Genomic DNA, 24608 nt, shown 5'->3' on the forward strand with positions numbered 1-24608 from the left:
TGGATGTGATAGTTGGACCATAATAAGGCTAAGCACCAAAGGATTGAATCTTTTGAACTGTGGTATTGGAGAAGACTCTTGAGAGTTCCTTGGACTGCAAGATCAAACCAGTCAGTCCTAAAGGAAATCAGTCCTGAATATTCGCTGGAAAGACTGATGCTGAAGCTGAAACTCCAATACTTTGGCCACCTGATGTGAAGAACTGATTCATTGGAAAAGACCCTGATGCTGGGGAAGATTGAAGGCAGGAGGAGAAGGGGACGACAGAGAACAAGATGATTGAATGGCATCATGGACTCGGTGGACATGAGTTTGAGCAAGCATCCTGGAGGTGGTGAAAGACAGGGAAGCCTGGTATGCTGCAGTTCATTGGGTCACAAAGAGGTGGACATGACTGAGCAACTGAACAACAGCATACAGTCACATAGGTATCTCTTTTGCTTCACTCATTTTCACTAAAAAGTCATCTTTTCAGCGAGGACTTATATACCCTCTTTATCTCTTTGCCTCCATCCTGACACTTTTCTCCTCCTTTACTAAATTTGCATGTTTTTATACTCTAACACTTCTATAAATTTCTTAGTTACTTTGTTTTCTGTCTCTCTCACTAAACTCTACACTCAGTAAAGGCAGGAATGCTGTTCTGTTTTATTCTCTGCTACATATCCACAGTGTTTTGCATAAAGAAGATGCTCAAATATTTATTGAATAAATGAAAGAAAATATGAACACTCAAATGGAAGATGGTCTGAATTTGTGAGGCATATAAAATGACAAACATCATAGATTTTATTCACCTTATCTGTATCTTGGTATTTTATGGATGCAAACATGAGTTTTCAGCAGACTAGGGAAAGAATCCTGAGAAATGTGTGTATTAGGAATAACTGCTTGGGCTATGAGATCATTCTAAGTGAGTGAAGGTTGTTTTTATGGAATAAATAGCATTCTAGGAACTAAAACTATTAGAAAGAAACACTAGATGATTCTAGGTGTGGTAGAACATTTAAGTAAGTTGGCAGAGGAAGGAGGGAAATTTGTGAGTAAAATGACCAATTGCTTAGCTACAGTAAATTATCTTTTGTACTGAAAAGGACCAGGAATCAGAAAATAAAAGCTCTTGAGCAGAAATGAAACTTGGTTCCTCATTTATCAATGGTCTATGTTAATATCTGCCCTACCCTGACTTTTACAGTGAGTTCCTATGATTATTAAGTGATACAGATACAAAAATATGAAGTGCTACACCAATACAAAGATCATTTCAGGATGCCAACCTCCAAGAAATGATGCAAAAGACAATCAACAGAATGAAAATCCTAATTTATCTAGAAGCCCATTGTTTGGCTCCTGGGGAGAGGTAGGAGGTGGTTAAACTAGCATGGTCTGATAGATTATTGTGGTCTGTGGTGTGTAAGAGGTTAAGGCAACTGATCTGAAATCTAATGGAATTTCTGGGTGTAGTCTGGAGTCTGCTCCCAATATCTCCTGGGGGCTATAATGTGATTTGAAGTGGAGGAGAGACTGAGGGCATAAAGTGGGTTTCAGGAATCTGTGTGCAAAGTAAACGGCATCTGGCCGGTCACTTTGGTGGATGCGTTTCTGAGGAAGAATCACCAGGGAGTCTGTGATAAATGCCTTGGTGATGCTATAAGTGGGGAAGACAGAGGATGGTGGGCCACCCAGAAGAAAACAGAAGAGCATGGGTTTAGAGGCTGAACAGGTTCCTGTGGGTCTAACAGGAGTGACAAATTCTGGTAAAGCTAAAGAAAATGTGGCAAATCAAAATACTTTGACTAAGCCCACACCCGGGTCTTACTACTTTTATAGTTATGAAGTTTTTCCTCATTTCTAACCTCCTGCAGCAATTTAAGCCTGTCTCCTCTTTTATAGTGGTCATAAAATTATTCAGCTTCCTTTTAAAATACAGCTACTGCATTTGACTCTCTGATCTCCTGCAGCACTGAATTCTACTGTGTGCAGAAGTATTTCATTTTATTGGTTTTTAAATTTTCTTGCTGCGCCATTCATATGAGTACTTATTCTCATATTGTGCGATGGCATTTTAAGCTTGGAATTGATAACTTTGTTCCCCCCTGTACCTTTCCTAATCTTAAATGGTGCAATTAAGTTCCTTTCTAACCATGCTCATTGTCAGACCGGAGAAACTGGGTTTTTATAATCTTTCATTACATGTCAGTCCAGCCAGACACCTTACCTCCCTCCCAAGCCTAATCTGGACCTTTCCAAGAACCACACAGCTCCCTACCCTAAAATCACCACCAGACAGCAATTGTGAGATACTTTGAAAATCGTGAGGTCATTACCTGACAAAATCTTGCATTTAGGTAATGCTTTTATCCCTAAAGATTCCCGTTGTTCTTTGCTGACAATCTCAACATTGCAGATGGCACTCATCCTGGGAGAAGGAACGTGCCTTTCAGGATGTGTCTGTGTGTGGCCCCTTGGAAGGAGTTTGCCCCATCTTTGTCCCCAACCAGGCAGAGGGTGTGAGGACCGCTGGAGAAGTCTTGCAAGTCGGCTGGAAGGAACTGTATTTGCTGTCGCTGCAGGCTGGGCTTGTAGTGCAGCCAACCAAAAGCCAAATAAAATAAAACAGAACATTGAGCAATTGCTAGAGGCAAAGAAGAATGTCAGTCCAGCTTTTGCTATGGCTGTGCTTTAAGCATCAGTGCGTGTAAGCAGCCCCAGTCTGGTACTAGGATAATGCTGTGTAATTGGAAGCAGGCAAAGCACAGATGCTGGTTCTTATTAAATATCTGCAGGTTTTCATAGTTTTGTGCACGGTCCTTTTAAAAAAGAAGAAAACTCCTCCTAAAGGGTTCACAGCTGATTATTTACCCCATTTGGAGCTCTTTGACGTGTCGAAGTGGCTCCCACTTCAGGGATGATGGGACCAGCTCTGTTATGAGCCTGCCCCATGCAGGTTGGGGCTTGCATTTTTGACAACAGCAAGGCTGCTCTGGTGTTGTTTAATGCCAGCTCTTCAGGCATCGTACATGGCACTGGCTTTCTCAACTGTCAGATAATAATGTGAAGCGAGGAAACATCATCTGGTGACACATCTCAGGTGCTCTAAGGTCCAGAAAGGCAGATGAACTTGGCAGAATTCATGCAGATAGCCAGGGCTGGACTCTGAAATGCATGGCCAGGACTAGGGCGAGACCCCAAGACCCTTTTATGTATCCTCACACCCTTTTGTTTTGGGTGCCAAATGTAAGGAGGAACAATAGAGATAATGTTTCAAGAAAATATTTAAACCAAAAGTAGTACCAAAAAATCCATGATGAATAAAATATCAAAATTTAAAATAAAGGTAGCCCCAGGACAACTGATTTTTTGCTTTTGCCTCAGGCTCCTATATAGCTTGGCATGATACTGCTGCAAAGTACAAACCTCCTTCTCTGCCATCTACTGGGATAAGATGACATCTAACTGCTCTCAACTGTGTAAGACTTATTTCCTGACATGTTTCTTAGGAATATCTAAGATTCCACAAATTTATTCCATAAATAAACTTCGCTACACCTGGAGTTTACTCTTGTTTCTCTGGGCACTGCCTCCCTATTGCCATTGCTGAAGACATGCTCAGTGGAGTGAAACTGGTACAATATTGTGATGCTATGTTTCAAGCTCAGATCACTAAAATACAGAGTGGTGATGCTTTTTGTGTGTTGTTTTATTGGATATATTTTTAAAGATAAAAATAACATGATTTCTATGAAAATTTTATAACCACAGTTACTTAAAATGGACGCACATACAGAACTGGAGAATTAAGGGCCACTTACATTCCTGATTTGACTTTAAACACTGAGAAGAAGCACAGAATGTCATTGGTGGGGTGGCCCCATTAATATCCCTTTTCTCCTCAAGGCCTAAACTGATCTGTTGATGTCACAGCAGGGTAGGATAGGGATTAAACTGATTGCCCTCTTCATGCACAGTTCAGCTAAATTTTAGAAATGGGCTTGGCCCTGAGCCTGAAATGGTTCTTTCTGTTCCACCCGCCCTGTCTTGCATTAGTCTCTCCACTAGCAGGAGCAGGATGAGGGAGCCTGACCTGCCTCATTATTTCTTTGGAGCCTGAAGGTTGAGAATAAATGTCCATTGTTTGTGGATGAACAGAGCCAAGAGACCGGGCCCTGAGTGAACAGAGAGCCTCCCCTTGTTAACTTCACGCAACAGATAAATGTGGCCAGAGCAAGTCAGGTTCTAGCCAGAATGAGTCACTGGAACAGGCTCAAGGCTGGCATTTTACCAGGATACAGATATTTTTCCGACTTGTTCTATCATCGGTGTCTTTCATTCTCAAGGTGACTTATGGTCCCGAAGGGGTAGTCCAGGTTTTATGATCAAAATAGCATTCCAGAAAACATCAAAAAGAGAGAAAGAAAAACAGGGCAGAAGTGTGACTACATGGCTCTTTACAAGAGCATTTGGAAACTGCCATTTGACTTCTGTTTGTCTACCATTGTGTAAACTTTGGCCTGTGGTCACATCGACCTGTAAGGGAGGCCAGAGGGCGGAAGTGTTCTGGGCAGGCAGGTATCCAGAAAAAAATCTGGAAGAAGGAAATGTTAACAAGAAGAAGAGAAAAGCTACTACAGTACAGCTAACAGTCTTACATGGGATCTACTGTTGACCTCAGAATTTTGCGAATATTAAGCAGTTTCTAAAGGCTTCAGCTCTCATTTCTTGTTGAAGACTGAATCACCTTATTTGAAGAGCTGGATTCCCAACAACAGCAGCCCAGTTATTCAATCATTTGAAAGGTTGAAATTTTAAGGGCATTAATTTTGGGGTCCTACTCTTTATCTTTTATCTTTGATAAATCCATTTTTATTTTCTGATCACTTTGTTACCACATATTTTACGGAAATTCTTGCTTCCTTTATATATGTATTTTAAGATCATCACTTTATTTTCTCTTTGTATTCTTTAACTTCATATCTGTAGGTAAAATTAAGTGTTACCCGATAAGCCATTGCATTCTACTTCACTGTAACTTAGAGTTGAAACTTATCTACTTCTTACTTTGCAGATTATTTTAAAAGCTCCCAAAGCATTGTAGAGAAATACAACATGGATTTACATGCATGAATATGTTAAAAAGTAAGGGTTGCACTTTAGTATTCAATGGAAATCTGTAAAACTTTACTCAACACTTAATTAAGCATAAGTCAGCTTTATTATTGCTTTAATATTAAAAATTTATTTACTCTTATCAAAAGCAAAAAACACTTAGTTTAGGAGTTTTGCAATTGTTGGCATTAGTAAATTTAGCATTTATCCTTTTGACATTCTTTGAAGGATCTAAATGTCTATAGTTGAAATAAGGAAAAACATACCTACTTCCTAGAGACATTAAATAACATACCCCTTGAAAACAGCAAGGTGAATTTGAGTCACATGGCCATGGCTGCTAGTGTTGAAATTGGATAAATTCAATTTACTAGTTAGGAAACCTAACCAGTTTCTCAGCTGTACCTCAATTAATTAATGTAGTTTGTAATTTTGAGGATCATAGAGTGCTGAGTATATATCCATTGAGAATGCCAGAGATGTACGGTATTATATCAATTTCATGGAGTAAATGCCTATGTGAGAGAATATCTCCTAATTTGGAAACAGGAGAGTCAACTGTGTTGGAAGCAGTAGAATGCTGATTCTCCAATTCTTTGCTAGAAAGAATTCTTAACCATGCCAGGTGAATAGAAAATTGGTCTGCTCAGGTAAATAAATGGTAAATTTAGAACTTTTGGAATGGGGCAATAGTAAGATGGTATAAATTTTTATTTATTAAATTCTAATGACCTGCTAGCTAATAATATTATTAAGGACATAGTAACACATTCCTCCCTTTTTTACTTGGTTAATCATTATTTTGGTTACTACATGGCCGAAGTCTGGTCTGTTCTGTTCTCTTCAGTCTATTCCTGCATAATTTATGATGATTAGTAACTTGGCAGGAGGTAGTACACGGAAATGGAACCAATTAAAACTGAGACCTTCTCAGCTTGTCACAAAGCGATCTTGTATGTTCTCCCTGTGGTGGAGTTCCAGTTTCAGGAGTCCAGACACTGCTGCTCCTTATAACTTTACCTGGGTGAGAGTCATGAATCTCTGTCAAGGCTTTGATCCTCAAACATAAGTGGCTATTATTTTTTAAAAAAAGATTCAAGTCAAGCTCTGGTAAAGGTAGGATCTGTGCTTATTAAGGTTATACCTCTAGACTGTAAATTGTGACATTACATTCAAGATTAATGAGGTGAAGCTGGTGAGACTTTTGTCTTGCACAAATAAAAGATAGTCTCGAAGTCAGGTTTTAAGGGTGGTTCAGGAGGCTTAAGCAAGCTCCTTATATCTTCTGGATCTTATTACTGTTCCCTCTGGATAATTGCTGCTACGTAAGCTGAATTTATCTGCCAATGAGAAAGAACTAAATCAATACAATTGGCCAAAAGAAAGAAAGCATGTGATGCTCCTGACTGTATAATTCATTGCCTAAGTTGGTAACAAGTAAGTAAATAACACTGAAATACAGCCAGCCTCACACTAGGAAGTAAAGAGAAGCAGAGAGAGCCAAGTAATCTGAGCAAACTTTGGTCCTATGTTATCTGTTGCTTCGATTAGCACTAAGCTTGCAATGCCAATCAAAGCCCTTGGAATCTTAGATTAACAGCACACTAATAACCTCAGATATGCAGATGACACCACCCTTATTGCGGAAAGTGAAGAGGAACTAAAAAGCCTCTTGATGAAACTGAAAGAGGAGAGTGAAAAAGTTGGCTTAAAGCTCAACATTCAGAAAACGAAGATCATGGCATCTGGTCCCATCACTTCATGAGAAATAGATGGGGAAACAGTGGAAACAGTGTCAGAGTATTTTGGGGGGCTCTAAAATCACTGCAGATGGTGACTGCAGCCATGAAATTAAAAGATGCTTACTCCTTGGAAGGAAAGTTATGACCAACCTAGATAGCATATTGAAAAGCAGAGACATTACTTTGCCAACAAAGGTTCATCTAGTCAAGGCTATGGTTTTTCCTGTGGTCATGTATGGATGTGAGTTGGACTGTAAAGAAAGCTGAGCACTGAAGAATTGATGCTTTTGAATTGTGGTGTTGGAGAAGACTCTTGAGAGTCCCTTGGACTGCAAGGAGATCCCACCAGTCCATTCTGAAGGAGATCAGTCATGGATGTTCATTGGAAGGACTGATGCTAAAGCTGAAACTCCAATACTTTGGCCACCTCGTGGGAAGAGTTGACTCATTGGAAAAGACCCTGATGCTGGGAGGGATTAGGGGCAGGAGGAGAAGGGGACGACAAAGGATGAGATGGCTGGATGGCATCACTGACTCGATGGACATGAGTTTGGATGAACTCCGGGAGTTGGTGATGGACAGGGAGGCCTGGCGTGCTGCGATACATGGGGTCGCAGAGTCAGACATGACTGAGCGACTGAACTGAACTGACTCAACATTTTTTAGCAGTGTTAGCTTTTGTTCCAGTTTTGAATTTGCCAGTCTCAATCTGTTGTTTATCTTTGTATTAATGTTTGTAACCTTTTAAAATTATTTTAAAATTAGACTGATTTTGAATGCTGTTAAAAGTGTTGATTTGTGGCCATCTTTTACATGTTTGCTCTGTCACCGTTCTATGATTCATAAAGTAAATAAGGAATGATAAAAATGCCAATAGGGCAGCATGAACTTTTGTTTCCCTTGCATAATAAAGCCCTGATAATCCGAGACTGCCTCAAGCAGTGATTATGAGAAGTCCTTGATGAAAGAGATGTAATAACAATCATAACTGTTAGGTCTTTCTTAAGGTGCTGTGAATATGTGAGGGTCAAAAAATTTTTAGTTTTTTTCCTTGTTTGGGAATTTCAAGTAGATCTTCTACTCTGGACACCTTTCTCTTGGTTGAAGAACTATACAGAAGCATTTCCATATTTTTATGGAAGTTTCAGAGAGTTCCCTTCTCCAAAAGCATCTCTTCCTGAGGGAATGTTTGGCGGTCCATGGCTATGTCATAAAAGGAAGTGCTGTTCAGTGAAAGCACCCTTGATGATAACTTGTCATGTAGCAGCGCCCACAAATAATTCTGAAAAATGAACATTCCCTTTTTGTTTTACTTAATTTTTCTTTGACAGTGAATTAATGACTGGACACGTGCATTCAAGTTGTGTCATTAAGACTTTCATAAAGACACACACACATATAGAGACACACACACGCAGGCACACACATGAGCATGGAGGCACACGTGGATACAGACTCACATTCACACACAGAGCTAACTGAGGATAGAACCATGGGCCCAAGTGTCATTTGCTGCCCCCTTGCTGGTGTCTGTGAGCTGCTGCTTTGCTGCCGGCTACCATTTTTATTGCTAGTGGGAGTCAGTGATAGGCATAGAATTATTGTCTGATAATGACACCATTACTGCATGGCGCTACTGTATTTGGACTTGGGGCTATTTGTAACTTGTTTGATTCCCAGCACAGAGCTGTAACCGAACAAAATATTCTAAATGTGCACATTTGTTATCCAGATACCATAGATCAAGGTCAGCTGGGAAGCCCCAGACAGTACACTCAGGGCTGCTGTAAACTCATATTGAGTTATGTCTGCACACCCAACCCAGCACCATTCACTCTGGGCATTTTCAGAGGGCAGAGCCTCTGTATTGGTAATCGGTGAATATTTGTGATAAAAAGTCAGTCCAGTAAGGGAAGCCATATGGTTTGCTGTTCAAGTCTGATGCGTTTGTGAAGTAACAGATGCCAAACTGAGCACACCTGGAATTCAGAGGCAGAATGTCTGACTGAGCAATCTGGTATGTACCACCCTACGTGCTTGAGGATTTGTGGGAATGAAGTCCCTACGGAAATAACCTGCCTTGATATAACCCACATCTTAATACATCAGCTACATTAGCTGTTGGTATTTCTTTACCGTGTGCTCAGTTGTTCAGTGGTGTCCAGTTCTTTACGACCCCACGGACTGTAGCCCACCACACTCCCGTGTACATGAGATTTCCCAGGCAAGAATACTGGAGTGGGCTGCCATTTCCTTCTCAGGGGATCTTCCCGGCCCTGGGATCAAATCTGTGTCTCCTGCGTCTCCTGGATTGGCAGGCAGATTCTTTACCACTGAGCCACCTGGGAAGCCCTATTTGTCAGGGCTGGCTGCATTTATACTTGCCTTAGTTTTCTGTGACGATTGAATAAATATGATAGCAAACAATTTATTTGAAGGAAAAAAAAAAGAGTAGGATGGATCATTTAAAAATTTAGACAGTACCTTAGCTCTATTGTTTTGCCAGGTTGTATAGATAGAGGCGGTGATGGACAGGGAGGCCTGGCATGCTGCGATTCATGGGGTCGCAAAGAGTTGGACACGACTGAGTGGCTGAACTGAACTGAACTGAACTGATAGGATATCTTTGAATATAGACAGTGCATTTGCAGGTGGTAGGTGAGGTGTGTGGTCACTGCTGTTTTGTATAGCTAAAAATGGCTTCTTTTGCATTATTTCTGTGCTCTGCTAGTAGTGGGGACACCTCTGGTAGAGATGTTTTCAGTATTTCAGAATGCCACGTGGATTACACAGGTCAAATATTATGTATGAAGCTGGGCTCACGGGGGAGTTAATTGGACTGGGATACAATCTAGCTCTAGTGCATCTGGCAGTTAAAAATCCCTTTTATATCCCTACTGCATGTTAATAAAGTAACCCCAAGTGGCTGACAGTCAAAGGGATAATATAAGCACATAGAGACACAGAAGCTCCATGACCTAGGGATGTGTAGAGACAAGGCCCCTTTGGCTTGGTGCTATGGTCAACATTTGAGCTGCCACCTGAGAATACACTGGCCCATCTCGGGAGAAACTTCAGGATTTATTTTGCCTGTGGGAAAAAACTGAATGAAGAAAAAGAACAAAGACATCCACAGTGGTCAAAAGATGTGCTTCTGTATTCAGGGATTGTTTTAGGTTAGGGGAATGTCACTGTTTAGATTAACAAGAAATTGTAAGTTTTGGCATTGTATATGGTTTTGTGTAAGAATTATAATAAAGAAGAGTGTTATTATTCTTCAAGACTACTATATTCTAATAGCAATTATATAAAGTGAAAAAAGGTGAACCAAGCAATTTTTTAACAATAAAACTCAACAATAGGCTTCATTTTTTTTTTTTAGTAAGGAGATAAAATTTTAGAAATTTCTCTTAAAAGTGGAGAGATGTTGAAGCAGTGTGGGTCAGAGGAATAAATCTGTGGAGGTCATTCAGGCTTGAGGAGTGAGAGATAAGAGTAGGAGGGAATGGCTCCACTGCAGAAGGAATTGCAGTTCTTTAAACTAAGTGTGAGGGACTCGATACCAAGAAGTACTCGGACCAAATGGAGTTCAATTTCTTAATCAAAGTTGCCCCATTGATGCAAGATATCCCATTCCTGGTTGCCTTGGCAATAGGACATTCACCTTATGATACTGACATTATAATTAGGATCAAGATGTACACATTTTTAAAGAGGCAGATACCTCATTACGTTTACTATGGGTCAAGTATGGCAGTAATTGGGAGGTTTGGTCCTACAAAACATGTAATTGATACACAGAATATGACTTTTAGAGAAATAGATGAATGGTATTGCGTGCACAAGAGGGCCTCCAGGGACTGCTGGTTCCAGGCTGTCAACTCACTCTTATCACATCAATATTCTACATCCAACTCACCTTTCTGGAACTCACTATCACCATGACTGCCTGGGAGAAAAGCTGAGAAATAAAAAATCCTGGACTAGGAGAAATAAGAAATTCCCACTCCTGAGGTCCTGGAAGCAGTTTGGAAACATTTAGGCAGTTGCTGCTTGAGTTTCTCCTGTGTCCTTTCTTCCTGTTACAGCTACAAAATCTCCCACAGCTTTTGGACACTTCGATCGCTCAGTTGTGTCCGAATCTTTGGACCTAATGGACTGCTGCACGCCAGGCTTCCCTGTCCAACACCAACTCCCGGAGTTTACTCAGACTCATGTCCATCCAGTTGGTGATGCCATCCAACCATCTCATCCTCTGTCATACCCTTCTCTTCCTGCCTTCAATCTTTCCCAGCATTAGGATCTTTCCCAATGAGTCAGTTCTTTGCATCAGGTGGCCGAAGTATTGGAATTTCAGCTTCAGCATCAGTCCTTCCAGTGAATATTCAGGACTGATTTCCTTTAGGATGGACTGGTTGGAATTCCTTGCAGTCCAAGGGACTCTCAAGAGTCTTCTCCAACACCACAGTTCAAAAGCATCAATTCTTTGGTGCTCAGCTTTCTTTATAGTCCAACTCTCACATCCATACATGACCACTGGAAAAACCATAGCTTTGACTAGATGGACCTTTGTCAGCAAAGTAATGTCTCTGATTTTTAATATGCTGTCTAGGCTTGTCATAGCTTTTCTTTCAAGGAGCAAGTGTAGTTTAATTTCATGGCTGCAGTCACCATATGCAGTGATTTTGGAGCCCAAGAAAATAAAAGTTTGTCACTATTTCAATAGTTTCCCCATTTATTTGCCATGAAGTGATGGGACCAGGTGCCAGGATCTTAGTTTTCTGAATGTTGAGCTTTAAGCCAGCTTTTTCACTCTCCTCTTTCATTTTAATCAACAGGCTCTTTAGCTCTTCACTTTCTGCCATAAGGATGGTCTCATCTACATTTCTGAGGTTATTGATATTAGTCCCAGCAATCTTGTTTCCACCTTGTGCTTCATTTAGTCCAGCGTTTCTCATGATGTACTCTGCATACAAGTTAAATAAGCAGGGTCACAACATGCAGACTTGATGTACTCCTTTTCCTATTTGGAACCAGTTTGCTGTTCCATCTCCATTTCTAACTGTTGCTTCCTGACCTGCATACAGATTTCTCAGGAGTCAGGTAAGGTGGCCTGGTATTACCGTCTCTAAGAATTTTCCACAGTTTGCTGTGACCCACACAGTCAAAGGCTTTGGTGTAGTCAATACGGCAGAAGTAGATGTTTTTGTAGAACTCTTGCTTTTTCTATGATCCAATGGATGTTGGCAATTTGGTCTCTGGTTCCTCTGCCTTTTCAAAATCCAATTGAACATCTGGAAGTTCTCAGTTCACTTACTGTTGAAGCTTCACTTGGAGAATTTTGAGCATAACTTTGCTAGCGTGTGAGATGAGTGCAATTGTGCAGTAGTTTGCGCATTCTTTGGCATTGCCTTTCTTTGGGATTGGAATGAAAACTGACCTTCTCCAGTCCTGTGGCCACTGTTGAGTTTTCCAAATTTGCTGGCATATTGGGTACAGCACTTTAACAGCATCATCTTTTAGTATTCGAAATAGCTTAACTGGAATTCCAACACCTCCACTAAGTCTGTTTGTAGTGATGCTTCCTAAGGCCCACTTGACTTCACAGTTCAGGGTGTCTGGCTCTAGGTGAGTGATCACACCATTGTGGTTATCTGAGTCATGAAGATCTTTTTTGTATAGTTCTGTGTATTCTTTTCCAGTAGTCATGTATAGATGTGAGAGTTGGACTCTAAAGAAAGCTGAGAGCCAAAGAATTGATGCTTTTAAACTGTGGTGTTGGAGAAGACTCATGAGAGTCCCTTGGACAGCAAGGAGATCAAACCAGTTGATCCTAAAGGAAATCAGTCCTGAGTATTCATTGGAAGGACTGATGCTGAAGCTGAAACTCCAATACTTTGGCCACCTGATGTGAAGAACTGACTCACTGGAAAAGACCCTGATGGTGGGAAAGATTGAAGGCAGGAGGAGAAGGGGACAACAGAGGATGAGATGGTTGGATGGCATCACTGACACGAGATTGAGCAAGCTCTGGGAGGTGGTGATGGTCCAGAAAGCCTGGCATGCTGCAGTCCTTGGGGTTGCAGAGTTGGACAGGACTGAGCGACTGAACTGAACTGAACTCTGTATTCTTGTCACCTCTTCTGCTTCTAATATCTTCTGCTTCTGTTAGATCCATACCATTTCTGTCCTTTATTGTGTCCACCTTTGCATGAAATGTTCCCTTGGTATCTCTAATTTTGTTGAAGTGACCTCTAGTCTTTCCCATTCTATCGTTTTCCTCTATTTCTTTGCATTGCTCACTGAGGAAGGCTTTCTTCTCTTTCCTTGTTCTTCTTTGGAACTCTGCATTCAGATTGGTATAGCTTTCCCTTTTTCCTTTGCCTTTAGCTTCTCTTCTTTTCTCAGCTCTTTGTAAGACTTCTTCCAACAACCATTTTGCCCTTTTGCATTTCTTTTTCTTGGGAATGGGCTTGATCACTGCCTCCTATACAATGTCACAAACCTCCGTTCATAGTTCATCAGGCACTCTGTCTATCAGATCTAATCCCTTCCACTGTATAATCATAAGGGATTTGATTTAGGTCATACCTGAATGGTCTAGTAGTCTTCCTTACGTTCTTCAATCTAAGCCTGAATTTTGCAATAAAGAGTTCATGATCTGGGCCACAGTCAGCTCCCAGTCTTGTTTTGCTGACTGTATAGAGCTTCTCCATTTTCAGGTGCAAAGAATGTAATCAACCTGATTTTGGTGTTGACCATCTGGTGATGTCCACGTGTAGGGTTGTTTCTTGTGTTGTTGGAAGAGGGTGTTTGCTATGATCAGTGTGTTCTCTTGGCAAAACTCTGTTAGCCTTTGCCCTGCCTCATTTGTATTCCAAGAGCAAAGCTTTGGTCAGCTTATGATAAAAAATATTCATGCTCTTTTTATCATCAGATCAGATCAGATCAGATCAGTCACTCAGTCGTGTCCGACTCTTTGCGACCCCATGAATCGCAGCACGCCAGGCCTCCCTGTCCATCACAAACTCCGGGAGTTCACTGAGACTCACGTCCATCGAGTCAGTGATGCCATCCAGCCATCTCATCCTCTGTCGTCCCCTTCTCCTTCTGCCCCCAATCCTTCCCAGCATCAGAATCTTTTCCAATGAGTCAGCTCTTTGCATGAGGTGGCCAAAGTACTGGAGTTTCAGCTTTAGCATCATTCCTTCCAAAGAAATCCCAGGGCTGATCTCCTTCAGAATGGACTGGTTGGATCTCCTTGCAGTCCAAGGGACTCTCAAGAGTCTTCTCCAACACCACAGTTCAAAAGCATCAATTCTTCAGTGCTCAGCCTTCTTCACAGTCCAACTCTCACATCCATACATGACCACAGGTAGTTATGCATTTGAAATATAATTTCCAAGACATGTATTTTGTTTCACTGTAATAATGCCATGCAACAGTAATATATTTTGAACAACTGAGGGAAATGGGAGTTATTTCAAAACAATTTTTCTTGTCTTATATATTTATCAAACAATATAGTGCCCTGTATGTTCCAGGCAGTAATCTTAACACTTGTCAACATTAACATATTATTAATTAAATGGATGATACCTGATGGGGTGTGGCAGGATTTATTTTGGCTTGAGTAATTCAGATTATTGAAAAACTATGTGTATATTGAGAAGTTCAAATGTTAATGTGGAGCAATCCGACATGAAATTAACATGCAGTATGCGTAGTCTGTGGTTCTCAAAGGAGTCCGTGAAAAGGTTTTCTGGGGACTGCATTTAATAGCCTGACTATAAAGGTCTGCCTGTTCATCTTTTATATGTTTTTATCAGACTCCCAAAGGCACCTGCAGCTCATGATGGCAGTAGTGGTTCCCATTACTTAGCTTCCATCATCATCTCTTCCTTTTAAATGTGGTCTCATACAAACAGATTTAAGAGGAAAATTAAAATATTTACAGTGTTTTGTTGTTGTTCAGTCACTAAGTCATGTTTGACTCTTTTTTACCCTGTGGACTGCAGCAAGGTGTTTGAAGAATGCAAACTGGTAATATTGGTGTGGGAGGATTTTAGTTAAGTTTCCTCTCTTGGAATGATCAATACTTGGAATAGCAATAAAAAGGAAAATAGTGTTTAATTCTTTAAAAACTGTCCTCAGTTCAATGAGGATAAAGAAGCAACTTCCAAATTAATCCAATTCAATTCCAATCCAGCAACTTCTAAAGAAGCAAGTTCCAAGCAACTTCCAAACAATAACTGAAGCTAACTAAGCAGGGTCTGGGGTATTATCCACTATTCAAACACATTAATAATTCCCAGTAAAATGTGTTAAGATTTATTTAGAGCAAGTGGAGTAAATGAAGTTTATACAGAGTCTCATGGCATTTCAGGTCAAATTTTGCTAAAAAATAAAAAAAAAGTAAAAGAAACAACTTCCAACTGCAAAACATTAAACAAAGCTCTAAGATGCTTCATGCCTAGCTTGAGATAAGAGAATCTGCTGGGATACGACACAAGTCTTCTCCAATCTAGAGAGAACAGGTTTCCTCAAAAGTGTCACAGTTCTGAACAGCAGTGGTAAACACAGCATTCCTGTCATCATGGAGTTTACACAATTGTGGGGGAAGACAGAAAATAAAGTGCTGAACAAGGGAGTTTCTGATAGTGATAAATGCTCTAAAGAAAATTAAACACAGTGATATGTTGAATATTTGGAGGGTCAGTGGTCAGAGAAGCCTCTCTGAGAGGGTGGCATTTGAACTGTGTGTGACCTGACTGCTGAGAAGATGCCAGCCTGGCAAATGTTTGGAGAAAGAGTGTGGCAGGAAGAGGAAGAGATAAGTAATAATAGAAGGAACCCAAGGCAGGGATGATCAGAGCAGGGACAAGGAATAATAAGAGGGTCATCGTGGCTGTTTGAGCCAGTGGGTGGGATGGTAGGAAAATGTAAATGTTATAAACCACAATGAAATAGTCAAAAAAAAAAAAAAAATCAGGAGGTGGAAAGAATTGGAAGTGGACTGATTTCTTCATCTTGGCATTGGTCTGTGTACTTCTAAAACACAATGGAGTATTACTCAGCCATTAAAAAGAATACATTTGAATCAGTTCTAACGAGGTGGATGAAACTGGAGCCTATTATACAGAGTGAAGTAAGCCAGAAGGAAAAACACCAATACAGTATACTAACGCATATATATGGAATTTAGAAAGATGGTAACAATAACCCTGTGTACGAGACAGCAAAAGAGACACTGATGTATAGAACAGTCTTATGGACTCTGTGGGAGAGGGAGAGGATGGGAAGATTTGGGAGAATGGCATTGAAACATGTAAAATATCATGTATGAAACGAGATGCCAGTCCAGGTTCGATGCACGATACTGGATGCTTGGGGCTAGTGCACTGGGACGACCCAGAGGGATGGTATGGGGAGGGAGGAGGGAGGAGGGTTCAGGATGGGGAACACATGTATACCTGTGGTGGATTCATTTTGATATTTGGCAAAACTAATACAATTATGTAAAGTTTAAAAATAAAATAAAATAAAAAAAATAAAGTGAATCAGTGTTGTTAAGTGACATAATGATCCCAACTTCTTAAGAATTTAGAAGTAATTTTTTAATATTTAAAGCAGTAATATCTCCGAGGTAAAGAAAATGTTTAAATGATTTTGTATATGTGTTTTTTTTCCTACTTTATTTCTAACATTTAACATTTTTACCCAAGATATTTGGCCATGTTTTATAAATTGTGGTTTTCTTATTTTCTCAGCAACACTACAATATGAGCAACTTTATCAAGACATTTCTTGTTTCTACCCTCATGAATTTGAACACATTCTTTGAGCCCATATATTAACTAGAATCTTATTTTTGCATTGACTTTTATATCTTTATATTGGTGAGATCTGTAAACTAACACCTTATGATAAATTTTAGTAGCTAATGACTACTGATTTGACAGGTTTAAAAATGACTCACTGTTAATCATTTTTTCTTTGGATACAGGAATTTTGGAACTGCCAGCTTCTACTTTTGACACATTCTATTTAATAATATTCTTAAAACAGTTGTTCATATTTATCTTTAAGTTTATATGTAAACTTACATCTCAAAATAAACGTTTTTGTCACTAAATTAATTTTAAAAGAATTTCTTTATTTTGTCTTTAAGTAACCAGATCCAAGATTGCTCCTTGAACTCAGAGACTAATTTTATGAATTCTGTAGTAGACTGTATCATGGTTTCAATCCTTCACTCTGTATTATGGGTTTATACATTCAAACCTTTTACTATTAATATGTAACTTTATAGTACTCCACATTCAGTTCGGTTCAGTTCAATTGCTCAGTCAAGTCTGACTCTTCATGACTCCATGGACTGCAGCACGCCAGGTTTCCCTGTCCATCACCAACTCCCGGAGTTTACTAAAACTCATGTCCATTGAGTTGGTGATGCCATCCAACCATCTCATCCTTTGCTGTCCCTTCTCCTCCTGCCTTCAATCTTTCCCAGCATCAGGGTCTTTTCCAATGAGTCAGTTCTTCACATTAGGTGGCCAGAGTACTTGAGCTTCAGCTTCAGCATCAGTCCTTCCAATGAATATTCAGGGCTGATTTCCTTTAGGATTGACTGGTTTGATCTCCTTGCTGTCCAAGGGACTCTCACGAGTCTTCTCCAACACCACAGTTCAAAAGTACTTCACATAGTCCATTGTTATTTCTTATTATTATTTATGTAGTTGCTAAGTCGGCTACTAAATAGCCTGACAGGCTCCTCTGTCCATGGGATTTTCCAGGCAAGAATACTGGAGTGGGTTGACATTTCCTTCTCCAGGGGATCTTCCTGACCCAGGGATTGAACCCAGGTCTCCTGCATTGCGGGCAGACACTTCAACCTCTGAACCACCAGGGAAACCCTAATTTCAGTTCCTTAAACACACGCAACCCTTTCTCATGTCTGATCAGAACCCTTGCACACGCTGGCCTTTGCTCTTACCTCTGCCTGGAGAGCTCTTTTCTTTTCTCTTGGCAGGCACTTGCCTGCAGTTACCAACTGTGAATTGTTATAAAGCCACGGAAGGGAGCGTGGAGACAGACAGTCCACAGTCATCCTGAAACCGGAGGGAGGAGCAGGGGTGGGCACTTGAGGAAGAGAGGAAGTTGCCCACCCCTCAGAGAGTAAGAGCTGTTTCTCTTGGAAATGAGAGGAGACGCCGTGCTGGGCAGGGAGCAGAGGTGAGAGCTAGAGGCGGGGTATGCAGACTTGGGGGTAGTATGCACCACCTAAAGTTGACTTTTTTTTTTAATTTTTGGCCCTGTTGGATCTTTGTAAGCAGGGGATATTTGGGGCTCCCCAAGTGGCTCAGATGGTAAAGCATCTGCCTGCGATGTGGAAGACCCCAGTTTGATCCTTGGGTCAGGAAGATCCCCTGGAGAAGGAAATGGCAACCCACTCCAGTACTCTTGCCTGGAAAATTCCATGGACGGAGGAGCCTGGTAGGCTACAGTCCATGGGGTTGCAAAGAGTTGGACATGACTGAGCGACTTCACTTTCACTTTCTTCTAGGGCATATTCTGCTGTGGTGCGTGGCCTTCTCAATGCAGTGACTTCTCTTGTGTAGCACGAGGCTGTAACTTTGTGGGCTCAGTCATTGTGGTCTAGGGCTCTGGAGTACAGGCTCAGTAGTTAGGTACACTGGCTTAGTTGTCCTATGGCATGTGGGATCTTTCCCCACCAGGGATCAAACCCATGTCCCCTGCATTGGCAGGTGAATTCTTAACCACTGGACCACCAGGAAACCCACCAAATAACATCTGCAGCTTCCCAGAGTGCAGTGAGAAGCTACAGATGTTATCTGTTTGGTTGAGGGGAAGCACAGAATCTGTGGCTACTTTAAAAATCTTACTTTTCTATGAGAAGAGATAGGTCTTGGAAAAGAGAGAAGCTGGGAAGATCGTTGGGGGCTATTGTAGACATTCAGATGAGAGGTGATAGGTGAGCTGGAGGAGAAGGATGGTTATGGGAATAACCAAAAGTGGGAAGGTTCAAGAGATAATTTGGATGTAGAAGCAAAAGATCTTGGTGCTAGATTAAATCCAAGGACTGGCTGAGAGAGGAAACTTGAAGAAAACTTGTAGATTTCTTCAAAGTTGAATAACAGTAGTCAAAGAGGATTACAGGTAGATTTGCAGACCAAGGTGCTGTCTGGAAGCATGGCCAGATGACTGATCAGAAATAACATTGATTTAAAGAGGGCCTTTGATCATAAAAACTGAAGTGCAGACAGAGCACAGTGGTAGGTGGGATTCAGAGAGGAGAGCGGCATGGGCAGGCATACGTCTAGACAGGTCACGTTCACAGTCTATTCTTAGTCTGAAGACCTGTTCCCATCATCATATTTCAAAACCTCTCCAGGCCACTGAGGCAGGGTGGGAAGCAGCCTCAAGGGAGAGAAGTCATGCAGGGAAAGAGGCTTCAGAACCAAGTGTGTCTGAGAAGCAATTACTGGTTGCATGATCTTGTGGGTGTTGCTTGAATCACTTAACCTTTCAGAGCCTCAGATTCCTTATTTACAAAATAGGATGAAAATATTTACCTGGTATGTTTGTTAGGGAGATTAATTTGAGCAATGTTTACAAAATGCCTTGCGTATAGTAGATGCTAAAAGTGTAGTTCTCTCAGCCTCCCCACTGTGTAAATTAATTCATGTTGTTGCGAGCTCTCACTCATTCGCCTACAGGACTAATCAGATCCTGACACCAACGGGCTTGGTTCTTGTCCGGCTCCCCTCAAGCTGTGGAGTGAGTGGTGGAGATATTGTAATACGTAGGAATTGCAGTACATTCTAAATCATATATGTGTGTGCTCAGTTGTGTCTGACTCTTTGTGACCCTATAGATTGTAGCCCACCATACTTTTCTGTCTGTGGGATTTTCCAAGCCAGAAAGCTGTGATGAGTTGCCATTTCTTACTCCAGGGGATCTTCCTGACTCAGGGATCATCGAACTCAGGTCTCCTTTGTCTCCTACATTGGTAGGTAGGTTCTTTACCACTGAGCCACCCAGGAGGCTCTGAATCAGATGGTGTAGTGCAAATCTATACCATATTATGTGGTGTTCAATCCTTTATTTCTTACATCTTCATAGCCACTGTGTGAGAGTGGTGTTACTTGGTTTCTTTTCTAGATGAGGACGTTTGTGTGGCATTCTGGAGATCTGTGCAGCATTACCAGTTTCTGGCCAGAACAGTCAGATGGAACGTGCTGGAGTTCCTTGTACATTTCTCTGTCTTCATTTTGCAGCCTCTTCAAAAGGCAAGCCAGTCTGAGTTTTAGCTCCTAAGTCTTCAAACAAGTCCTGAGTCCCAAAACAGGAAATTGTCCTCATCTAAAAAAATGATCTGCCACCGCCCCAGGTGTGGACATGAGGGCTCTGTTTGTGAGCAGTGGTTTGGAAGGATTTGTTTCCTCTTTGAATTTGGAAATGCTGAGTCATTCACTTGTGGAATTTAGTCATATTTCTTTTTCTTAAAGATGAGAGACCTCCCAGTCTCTGAAAGATTGTCTGATACCTTGAGCTCATTCAGCTAATGGCATTTTAGCTTTTTCTGTTCAAGAGTCTTTTGGTGTCTCTGGTATCTCTTCTTGAGAATTTTCTTTTTAAATCCATGATTCAATCCTTACTAGTGGCAATATTGATTATTCTCAGTAGAATGACTATGGAAAGACACACATCTCCTCTCAGATGTCTGTCATCTCAGTTTTGATATGATCAGAAGAGAACTCAGTTTCAGTGTCTCAAATCAGTCCATGTTCTTCTTTTTCTCAATAAGTGGAAACTCCAGGACATAAACCTCAGTTCAGTTCAGTTCAGTCGCTCAGTCGTGTCCGACTCTTTGTGACCCCATGGATCACAGCATGCCAGGCCTCCCTGTCCATCACCAACTCCCGGAGTGCACCCAGACTCACGTCCATCAAGTCAGTGATGCCATCCAGCCATCTCATCCTCTGTCATCCTCTTCTCCTCCTGCCCCCAATCCCTCCCAGCATCAGAGTCTTTTCCAATGAGTCAACTCTTTGCATGAGGTGGCCAAAGTATTGGAGTTTCAGCTTTAGCATCATTCCTTCCAAAGAAATCCCAGGGCTGATCTCCTTCAGAATGGACTGGTTAGATCTCCTTGCAGTCCAAGGGACTCTCAAGAGTCTTCTCCAACATCACAGTTCAAAAGCATCAATTCTTTGGCACTTAGCTTTCTTCACAGTCCAACTCTCACATCCATACACGACCATTGGAAAAACCATAGTCTTGACTAGACAGACCTTTGTTGGCAAAGTGATGTCTCTGCTTTTGAATAAGCTATCTAGGTTGGTCATAACTTTCCTTCCAAGGAGTAAGTGTCTTTTAATTTCATGGCTGCAGTCACCATCTGCAGTGATTTTGGAGCCCAGAAATATAAAGTCTGACACGGTTTCCACTGTTTCCCCATCTATTTCCTATGAAGCGATGGGACCAGATGGCATGATCTTCGTTTTCTGAACGCTGAGCTTAAAGCCAACTTTTTCACTCTCCACTTTCATTTTCATCAAGAGGCTTTTTATTTCCTCTTCACTTTCTGCCATAAGGGTGGTGTCATCTGCATATCTGAGGTTATTGATATTTCTCCCAGCAATCTTGATTCCAGCTTGTGTTTCTTCCAGTCCAGTGTTTCTCATGATATACTCTGCATATAAGTTAAATAAACAGGGTGACAACATACAGCCTTGACGTACTCCTTTTCCTATTTGGAACCAGTCTGTTGCTCCATGTCCAGTTCTAACTGTTGCTTCCTGACCTGCATACAAATTTCTCAAGAGGCAGGTCAGGTGGTCTGGTATTCCCAACTCTTTCAGAATTTTCCACAGTTTATTCTGATGCACACAGTCAAAGGCTTTGGCATAGTCAATAAAGCAGACATAGATGTTTTTCTGGAACTCTCTTGATTTTTCTATGATCCAGCGGATGTTGGCAATTTGATCTCTGGTTCCTCTGCCTTTCAACATACATAAACCTCAGCCATGCTCAACTCCTCCTTCCCTATGGAAACCAGCAGCAGGATGTATTAGCACATCAACTGATCCCTCCATAAACTGTCACACCGTCCACTGGCATACTGAGTGCAGCACTGGAACAGCATCATCTTTTAGGATTTGAAATAGCTCAACTGGAATTCCATCACCTCCATGAGTTTTGTTCATAGTGATGCTTCCTAAGGCTTTCTTGATTTTGCACTCAGGATGTCTGGCTCTAGGTGAGTGATCACACCATTGAGTTATCCAGGTCATTAAGATCTTTTTTGCATAGTTCTTTTGTGTATTCGTGCCACCTCTTCTTAGTATCTTCTGCTTCTCTTTGGTCCATATGATTTCTGTCCTTTATCGTGCCCATTTTGCATGAAATGCTCCCTTGGTATTTTCAGTTTTTGTGAAACGATCTCTAGTCTTTCCCATTCTATTGTTTTCCTCTATTTCTTCACACTCTTCACTGAGGAAGGCTTTCTTATCTCTCCTTGCTATTCTCTGGAACTCTGCATTTAAATGGTTATATCTTTCCTTTTCTCCTTTGCCTTCTGCTTCTCTTTTCTCAGCTATTTAAGGGCTCCTCAGACAATCTTTTTGCATTTCTTTTTCTTGGGGATGGTTTTGATCACTGCCATAACATAATACAGTGTTATGAGTCTCTGTCCATTGTTCTTCAGGCACTCTGTCTATCATATCTAATCCCTTGAATCTATTTGTCGCTTCCACTGTATAATCATAAAGGATATGATTAGGTCAGACCTGAGTGGTCTAGTGGTTTTCACTACTTTCTTCAATTTAAGTCTGAATTTGGCAATAAGGAGTTCATGATCTGAGCCACAGTCAGCTCCTGGTCTTGTTTTTGCTGACTGTATAGAGCTTCTCCATCTTTGGCTGCAAAAATATAATCAATCTGATTTCAGTATTGACCATCTGGTGATCTCTGTGTGTAGAGTCATCTCTTGTGTTGCTGGAAGAAGGTGTTTGCTATAACCAGTGCGTTCTCTTGGCAAAACTCTCTTAGCTTTTGCCCTGCTTCATTTTGTACTCCAAGGTGAAATTTACCTGTTACTCCAGGTATTTCTTGACTTCCTACTTTTGCATTCCAGTCCCTTATGATGAAAAGGACATCTTTTTTTTTTTTTTGGTGTCAGTTCTAGAAAGTCTTGTAGGTCATCATGGAACTGTTTGTCTTCATATTCTTCAGCATTAGTTGTTGAGGCATAGACTTGGATTACTGTGATGTTGAATGGTTTGCCTTGGAAACAAGCAGAGATCATTATGCCATTTTTGAGACTGCACACAAGTCATCCAAGTACTGCATTTAGGACTCTTCTGTTGATTATGAGGGCTCCACTTCTTCTAAGGGATTCTTGCCCACAGTAATAGATATAATGGCCATCTGAATCAAATTCACCCATTCCGGTCCATTTTAGTTTGCTGATTCCTAAAATGTTGATGGTCACTCTTGCATCTCCTGTTTGACCACTTCCAATTTGCCTTGATCCATGGGCCTATGAATCCAGGTTCCTATGCAGCAGATTTTACTTTCACCACCAGATTCATCCCCAGTTGGGCATTGTTTCTGCTTTGGCTCCATCTCTTCATTCTTTCTGGAGCTACTTCTCCACTGATCGCCAGTAACATATTGGACACCTACCAACCTGGGGAGTTCATCTTTCAGTGTCTTATCTTTTTGCCTTTTCATACTGTTTTGGGGGTTCTCAAGGCAAGAATGCTGAAGTGGTTTGCCATGCCCTTCTCCAGTGGACCACGTTTTGTCAGAACTCTCCACCGTGACTCATCCATCTTGGGTGGCCCTATATGGCATGGCTTATAATTTCATTGAGTTAGACAAAGCTGTGATCCATGTGATCAGTTTGGTTAGTTTTCTGTGACTGTGGGCTCCAAGTCACTGAGGATGGTGACTGCAGCCATGAAATTAAAAGACAACTGCTCATTGGAAGAAATGCTATGACAAACTTCGACAGCATATTAAAAAGGGAGGAGATTACTCTGTAACAAAAGTCCGTCTAGTCAAAGCTATGGTTTTTCCAGTAGTCATGTATGGTTGTGAGAGTTGGACCATAAAGAAAGCTTAGAACCAAAGAATTGATGCTCTTGAATTGTGGTGTTGGAGAAGACTCTTGAGAGTCCCTTGGACTGTGAGGAGATCAAACCAGTCCATCTTCAAGGAAATCAGTCCTGAATATTCATTGGAAGGACTGATGCTGTAGTTGAAGCTCCAATACTTTGGCCACCTGATGTGAAGAGCTGACTCAGTGGTAAGGTCCCTGATGCTGGGAAAGATTGGAGGCAGGAGGAGAAGGGGATGACAGAGGTTGAGATGGTTGGATGGCATCACCGACTCAATGGACATGAGTCTGAGTAAACTCTGGGAGGTGGTGATGGACAGTGCCACTGCATGTGGCAGTCCATGGGGTCACAAAGAGTCAGACACGACTGATGACTGACCAACAACAGCAATGACACCCTCCACTGTGACCTCCCTCCACATCTTTTGCCTGAAGTGCTTCAACCATGTCCTATGTGGTCCTTCTGCCCACACTTCTCTATCTGCCTGTGCTTACCATCTGCTGATGAGCCGCGTTTGTCCATCGACAATGTAGGATCCAAAGTCTGTATAGCAGCCTCCATCACCCGGCTTGATCCGAGCTCTGATGTGATGGTCAGCATGATGGGCCAT

Source organism: Bos javanicus, chromosome 12 (assembly GCF_032452875.1).
Source record: "Bos javanicus breed banteng chromosome 12, ARS-OSU_banteng_1.0, whole genome shotgun sequence".
NCBI lineage: Eukaryota > Metazoa > Chordata > Mammalia > Artiodactyla > Bovidae > Bos > Bos javanicus.